The sequence below is a fragment of the Budorcas taxicolor genome, chromosome 17, assembly GCF_023091745.1.
Source record: "Budorcas taxicolor isolate Tak-1 chromosome 17, Takin1.1, whole genome shotgun sequence".
NCBI classification, from domain to species: domain Eukaryota; kingdom Metazoa; phylum Chordata; class Mammalia; order Artiodactyla; family Bovidae; genus Budorcas; species Budorcas taxicolor.
In genome coordinates this window covers 70,472,998-70,481,191 of record NC_068926.1, presented here as the reverse complement: position 1 = coordinate 70,481,191, position 8,194 = coordinate 70,472,998, and the positions used below count along the sequence as shown (strand labels likewise).

General features: G+C 42.8%; 1 non-coding gene across 1 annotated transcript; it reads right to left on the bottom strand.

Moving 5' to 3' along the window:
- Positions 1 to 6,014: 6,014 nt before the first annotated feature.
- On the bottom strand, positions 6,015 to 6,121 carry LOC128062670 (U6 spliceosomal RNA). The gene has a single exon (XR_008200824.1). It is a non-coding gene; the product is annotated as a U6 spliceosomal RNA (small nuclear RNA).
- Positions 6,122 to 8,194: the final 2,073 nt, after the last annotated feature.

Genomic DNA, 8,194 nt, shown 5'->3' with positions numbered 1-8,194 from the left:
CAGACATGACTGAATAACTAATACTTTCATTTTCACTTCAAGTTCCAAAGAGCGGACATAAGCATCTAACAAACAGAACAATGGTCAAAGGACTCCTAGTTCCTCCTGAAGAGAGATGGATAACAATCTGATTCATATCTTTGAGTTGTTCTGCAGAAACTAAGACACACACCCCCAGTGGTGATTACATGTTGACCACAAGCACGTGGACCCCAGACTGGCTGGAACCAGAAGGTTGATAAGGAAGATTCCCGAAACATCACCCTGTTGCCTCACCACCAATCAGACTAATGTCCATGAGCTGATCCCTCATGGGAGCGCCCTGCAAACCTCCCCTCAATGTTGCCTCCCCTCAATGCTCCCTTGCTGAAAGGTGCTGAGCAGTCCAGGTCTCCCAGCAATAGCCCCCATTCTCCTTGCCTGGTGCCCTGAAAATTGATGCTGCGCTTTGCTTCACAATAACCTGATGAGTCAGTTGCTGAGCTGGGCAAGCAGACCCAAGTTCAGTTTGGTAACAGAGCAGGGAGGGGAGGAGGGAGCTGCTGGAGGGGGTAAGTCCAGACTCAGGGGTAAATGTCAGAAAGCTCCCAGGAGGTGAAGATGAATAGAAGAGTTGGGAGAGGGAACCAGTGAGTTGGCCTCAGCTGTCCACCCCTCTTTCCTGAACTACAGTCTGGGCCCAGGGGGAATAGGGGCAGAATGGAAAGCTGAAAGGGACAAAGTGCTCCTGACTCTCACTCTAAAGCCAAAGTCAACAAGGTGTTGACCTCTTGTGGTCTTCATCCCAGCATCAGAGCCCTGGCTAGGCCTTGACCTTGGGCAAGCATCCTATGTCATCTGAGAATCACCTCTACAGTGGGAGGTGGCAGCTGCATGCACTCAATGCCACTGAATTTTTCACTGTAAAATGGTTAATTTTGTATTATGTAAATTTCACTCCAATCTTTTAAAAACCCATGCACAAGCTACCAAGTCTGGAGATCATAAAAATTCAATTCCCCATGCAGATTATTTCTCCCCAACCTGTTGGCTGATCCTAAAAGTTTCAAGAGTTTCATTCATTTGTCCAACAAGTCACTTGAGCAAAATGAAAAGGTGAATTTATTTCTCCATCTAAAGAATTCTCTTTGCCGTCTAATGGCTGGTCCTGATCATCATATACTGAGAAGCTTCATTCATGGATTCATTCATTCAGACTATCCATTGTATGGCAGGTACTGGGGGTTACAAACTTGAATAGGATACAATCTTTGCAGTGAACACAAGGGTGTAGATATCTATTTGAGGTATGGATTTCATGTCCTTAAAATGGATACCCAGAAGTGGGATTGCTGAATCACGCAGTATTCTTATTTTTAATTTTTGGAATATCTTCCATACTGTTTTTCCATGATGGTTGCACCAATTTACATTCCTACCAACTCCACATCCTTGCCTGTTTTTGTTATCTCTTGTCTTTTTGATGATAGTCATTCTAAGATGTATGAGATGTGGTTTTCATTTGGATTTTCCTGATGATTAGTGATCTTAAGCACCTTTTCATGTACCGATTGACTCCTCAAATATTGTTTGCATTTCTTCCATTTGGGGGGTGTTAAATGATAACTGTGTGAAATGATGAATATGTTAATTACTTTGATCATGGTAATCATTTATAATGTATCCATCTATCAAATCATCACATTATACACCTTAAACACACACAGGTTTGTCAGTTACATCTCAACAAAGTGAGTGGGGAAGAAAACACTAGCCAAAAAAGGGAAGAAGACACAGATTCTGCCTTGGGGCCCTCCCGGCCCATCAAGGAAAGTTCGCGTCTGATGTGCGTGTGCTGTTCCGTACTCAAGGGGGCCTTCTCCCCCACTCTTCACCTGGCTGACTCTCAACTCTTCATCTCAGCTTACATTTCTTCCAAGAGTCGTCTTGACCTGCACCCCACCCCTAGCCTAAAAGCTCTCTGAGAACCATGTTCTCAGTCCCTATTCTTGCCCTTCCTGTCCTTGTCTCAATTTTCAATTGACTTTTAGTTGTATAACTATGTATCTAGGGTTCCCCCTACACTATGAGTTTCATGTGGGTAGCCCCAGTATTTCCTGGCCATTCCTGTGCCTAGGACTGGGGCTGAGATATAGTAAATGCTCAATAAGTATTAGCTGGACAAATGAATGGGTTAAAATAATGAACACAAAAATTTATAACATGATAGATAATGAGACAAGGTGAGGTAGATCAGGCTTAATTTTGTCCCACTAAAGGATAGAGGGGACAAAAGAAATCGTCAATAAGAGGGGATATTTACACTGAGTGTTCCGGGAAGAGTTCCTATGGTGCCACAGCTGGGGAACGATTTTGAGATGCGAGAGAACACAGTGTGCGTATTCAGGGAACGGTAAGTGCTTGTGATCTACTTGTCTGGCCAGAGATAAGGCCAGAGATGTGGGCAGGAACTGGACCACAAGGGACCTTGTGTGGCATACTAAGCATCCTGAAATTTATAATTTATCCCATAGGACACTGGGGAACCAGAGAAGCAAGTGTTCTCGACCTTGGACCCCTCAGAGGTGGGTTTTGAACATCTATGGACTTGTTAAAATTGTACACACAATTGTGCTCAGATTAACCTTTTCTTGGAGAGAGGGCCCATAGCTTTCATCAGATTCTCAGCAAGATCAGTGACTCAAAAAAAGAACAAGAGCTACCATCTTCTCTGGCTGCCTTAACTAAAACAGCCCCACTCCCACCCCAGTTCGAGAATTTCACAGTACTCCTAACAAAATTGGAGAAGGCAATGGCACCCCACTCCAGTACTCTTGCCTGGAAAATCCCATGGACAGGGGAGCCTGTTGGGCTGCAGTCCATGGGGTTGCTAAGAGTCAGACACGACTGAGCAACTTCACTTTCACTTTTCACTTTCATGCATTGGAGAAGGAAATGGCAACCCACTCCAGTGTTCTTGCCTGGAGAATCCCAGGGGCAGGGGAGCCTGGTGGGCTACCGTCTATGGGGTCGCACAGAGTCGGACATGACTGAGGCGACTTAGCAGCATAACAAAATATAAATATCTTGCTGACTTCCTTGCTTTTTTTTTTTTTTTTTTTTTGGCTCTCTTCCCCTCTGTGAGAGCAGAGACCATATTTCTTCCTCAGGGTTTATCTCCTGTGCCTAGCACACATGGCCTGGAAGTTACAGAACACAGTGAATATCTGTTGACTAAACAAATCTTACCATAGACGTGGTTTTTTCTAATTGTGGCAAAATACACAGAACATAAAAGCCAACATCTTAACCATTTTTAAGTTCAGTTGCATTAAATACTTTCAGAGCATTGTGCGACCATCACCACTATCCCCCACAGAACTCCTTTCATCTTGAAAACTGAAGTTCTGTACCTATTATACACTGACTGCCCGTCCTCCCACCCCGACCCAGCCCCTGGCAACCACCATTCTACTTTCCATCTCTAAGACCTTGACTACTCTGCTGCTGCTGCTGCTAAGTCGCTTCAGTCGTGTCCAACTCTGTGCGACCCCATTGATGGCAGCCCACCAGGCTCCCCCGTCCCTGGGATTCTCCAGGCAAGAACACTGGAGTGGGTTGCCATTTCCTTCTCCAGTGCATGAAAGTGGAAAGTAGATATCTCATCTAAGTGGAATCATATAGTACTGGGCCTTTTGCGACTAGTTGATTTCACTTAGCATCCAGGTTGCAGCATGTGTCAGAATTTCCTTCCTCTCTAAAGCTGAATAATTTCATTGTTTACATATAGCACATTTTGCTTATGCACTTATTCATGGACATTTGGGTTGCTTTCACCTTTTAGCCATTGTGACTAATGCTGCTATGAACGCGAATGTGTAGATATTTTTAGATCCTTTTTGAAATAAGAGTAATCACTCATTGCTCTTGGATGGATGAAGAGTGGATGGGCAGGTGGATTAATGCGTGATGGGGGACGGATAGATAAGTTAAAGAGCTTTAAATCGAGTTAGATCTGTTTCCTGTCCTGGCTGTCACACTTGCTAACTGCACGACACACCTGACATCAGAGACACTGGGAAGTGACGGTGACTCCACTGTAACAATGGCAGCACATGCATGGGTCCCGTCTGACCTCAGTCACTTCAGTCCTGTCTGACTGTTGGCAACTCCGTGGACTGGAGCCTGCCAGGCTCATCTGTCCATGGGATTTTCCCAGCAAAAATATTGGAGTGGGTTGCCATGCCCTCCTCCAGGAGATCTTCCCAACCCAGGAATTGAACCCGTGTCTCCTGTGTCTCCTGCATTGCTGAGCCATCACGGAAGCCCAGCAATAGCAGTAGTATTGAGTTAAAGGGAATTTTGAAATACTTATAAGGATGAGTAACTCTCTGTGCTATTTCATTATCATAGTTGGCATATAAAAAGATTATGTACGAAACCTGAAGATATTGCTGAGTAAGAAGAATGGGATTTCCCAGAGTGATAATCCTGGCACAGAATGGAGTATTTGAGTTGGGTAAAAATCACACTCAGTATCAAATATTGAACAAATCATAACATCAGTCAAAACAAAAAACAGTCAATGAAAATTCAGGACCTTGAGCTACAGATGATGCTGGCAGTGAATGGATCTAAGGGTCAAAGAAGTATGTGAAAATGAGGAGTGTTGAGAGGACACTTTTGAGGATATCGAGCTCTGCTCTAAACTAGTCCACAGAATTTGTTTATTCATAGTCTAACCATCCACGGCAATTGTAAGAGCCAATCCTAACTGAAAAATGAATAAAAAATACAAATAATTCATACAAAATAAAATACAAATGGCACATAAACATAATAAAAAATAACCAGTCTCTCACTAATAAAGTACATGAAATCAAGACTACAGTAAGTACTATTTTTTACTTATCATACTGGAAAAAAATCACAAATTGATAATACATTGTGTCATGAGAGAAAACATTTACTCTCACACATTACAGGTGAAAGTACAAATAGATGTCAATTTTAACAGAGTAATTTGAGAATGTCTATCAAAATTATATCAAGAGAATGAGAAGACAAGCCACAGACTGGGAAAGAATATTTGTAATAGACACATCACACAGACTATTAACCTATACAAAAAACTCTTAAAACTTAACAATAAGAAAATGAACAACTTGATTTGAAAATGGGCAAAAGATCTCAACAGACATCTGTTCAAATATACAGATATCTTCTGACATGCAAATAAGCATGAAGGATGCTCAATGTCACATGTCATTCAGTTCAGTTCAGTTCAGTCACTCAGTCGTGTCTGACTCTTCACGACCCTATGAATCGCAGCACGCCAGGCCTCCCTGTCCATCACCAACTCCCAGAGTTCACTCAGACTCACGTCCATGGAGTCCGTGATGCCATCCAGCCATCTCATCCTCTGTCGTCCCGTTCTCCTCCTGCCCCCAATCCCTCCCAGCATCAAAGTCTTTTCCAATGAGTCAACTCTTCACGTGAGGTGGCCAAAGTACTGGAGTTTCAGCTTTAGCATCATTCCTTCCAAAGAACACCCAGGACTGATCTCCCTTAGAAAGGACTGGTTGGATCTCCTTGCAGTCCAAGGAACCCTCAAGAGTCTTCTCCAACATCACAGTTCAAAAGCATCAATTCTTTGGCGCTCAGTTTCTTCACAGTCCAACTCTCGCATCCATACATGACCACTGGAAAAACCATAGCTTTGACTAGATGGACCTTTGTTGGGAAAGTAATGTCTCTGCCTTTGAATATGCTATCTAGGTTGGTCATAACTTTCCTTCCAAGGAGCAAGCGTCTTTTAATTTCATGGCTGCAATCACCATCTGCAGTGATTTTGGAGGCCCCAAAAATAAAGTCTGACACTGTTTCCACTGTTTCCCCATCTATTTCCCATGAAGTGATGGGACCAGATGCCATGATATTAGTTTTCTGAAAGTTGAGCTTTAAGCCAACTTTTTAACTCTCCCCTTTCACTTTCTTTTTTTTTTTCTTTTTAGTGGCATAAGGATAGACATTTTAAAAATATGGAATGCTTCACGAATTTGCATGTCATCCTTGCACAGGGGCCATGCTAATCTTCTCTATATTGTTCCAATTTTAGTATATGTGCTGCCGAAACGAGCACTCCTCTTTCACTTTCATCAAGAGGCTTTTGAGTTCTTCTTCACTTTCTGCCATAAGGGTGGTGTCATCTGCATATCTGAGGTTATTGATATTTCTCCTGGCAATCTTGATTCCAGCTTGTGCTTCTTCCAGTCCAGCGTTTCTCATCATGTACTCTGTATAGAAGTTAAATAAGCTGGGTGACAATATACAGCCTTGACATACTCCTTTTCCTATTTGGAACCAGTCTGTTGTTCCATGTCCAGTTCTAACTGTTGCTTCCTGACCTGCATTTGGGTTTCTCAAGAGGCAGGTCAGGTGGTCTGGTATTCCCATCTCCTTCAGAATTTTCCAGTTTATTGTGATCCACACAGTCAAAGGCTTTGGCATAGTGAATCAAGCAGAAATAGATGTTTTTCTGGAACTCTCTTGCTTTTTCCATGATCCAGTGGATGTTGGCAATTTGATCTCTGGTTCCTCTGCCTTTTCTAAATGCAGCTTGAACATCTGGAAGTTCATGGTTCACGTATTGCTGAAGCCTGGCTTGGAGAATTTTGAGCATTACTTTACTAGCATGTGAGATGAGTACAATTGTGCGGTAGTTTGAGCATTCTTTGGCATTGCCTTTCTTTGGGATTGGAATGAAAACTGACCTTTTCCAGTCCTGTGGCCACTGCTGCTGCTGCTAAGTTGCTTCAGTCATGTCCAACTCTGTGCAAGCCCACAGACGGCAGCCCACCAGCTCCCCCATCTCTGGAATTCTCCAGGAAAGAACACTGGAGTGGGTTGCCATTTCCTTCTTCAATGCATGAAAGTGAAAAGTGGAAGTGAAGCCGCTCACAGAGTTTTCCAAATTTGCTGGCATATTGAGTGCAGCACTTTCACAGCATCATCTTTCAGGATTTGAAATAGCTCACCTAGAATTTCCATGACCTCCACTAACTTTGTTCGTAGTGATGCTTTCCAAGGCCCGCTTGACTTCACATTCCAGGATGTCTGGCTATAGGTGAGTGATCACACCATCGTGATTATCTTGGTCATGAAAGTCTTTTTTGTACAGTTATTCTGTGTATTCTTGCCACCTCTTCTTAATATCTTCTGCTTCTGTTAGGTCCAGACCATTTCTGTCCTTAATCGAGCCCATCTTTGCACGAAATGTTCCCTTTGTATCTCTAATTTTCTTGAAGAGATCTCTAGTCTTTCCCATTCTGTTGTTTTCCTCTATTTCTTTGCATTGATCGCTGAGGAAGGCTTTCTTATCTCTCCTTGCTATTCTTTGGAACTCTGCATTCAGATGCTTGTATCTTTCCTTTTCTCCTTTGCTTTTCACTTCTCTTCTTTTCATTTGTAAGGCCTCCTCAGACAGCCATTTTGCTTTTTTGCATTTCTTTTCCATGGGGATGGTCTTGATCCCTATCTCCTGTACAATGTCACGAACCTCAGTCCATAGATAGAGTTCATCAGGCACTCTATCTATCAGATCTAGGCCCTTAAATCTATTCTCACTTCCACTGTATAATCATAAGGGATTTGATTTAGGTCATACCTGAATGGTCTAGTGGTTTTCCCTACTTTCTTCCATTTAAGTCTGAATTTGGCAATAAGGAGTTCATGATCTGAGCCACAGTCAGCTCCCGGTCTTGTTTTTGCTGACTGTATGGAGCTTCTCCATCTTTGGCTGCAAAGAATACAATCAATCTGATTTCAGTGTTGACCATCTGGTGATATCCATGTGTAGAGTCTTCCCTTGTGTTGTTGGAAGAGGGTGTTTGCTATGACCAGTGCATTTTCTTGGCAAAACTCTATTAGTCTTTGCCCTGCTTCATTCTGCATTCCAAGGCCAAATTTGCCTGTTACTCCAGGTGTTTCTTGACTTCCTACTTTTGCATTCCAGTCCCCTAGAATGAAAAGGACATCTTTTTTGGGTGTTAGTTCTAAAAGGTCTTGTAGGTCTTCATAGAACTGTTCAGCTTCAGCTTCTTCGATTACTGTGATATTGAATGGTTTGCCTTGGAAACAAACAGAGATCATTCTGTCGTTTTTGAGATTGCATCCAAGTACTGCATTTCGGACTCTTTTGTTGACCGTGATGGCT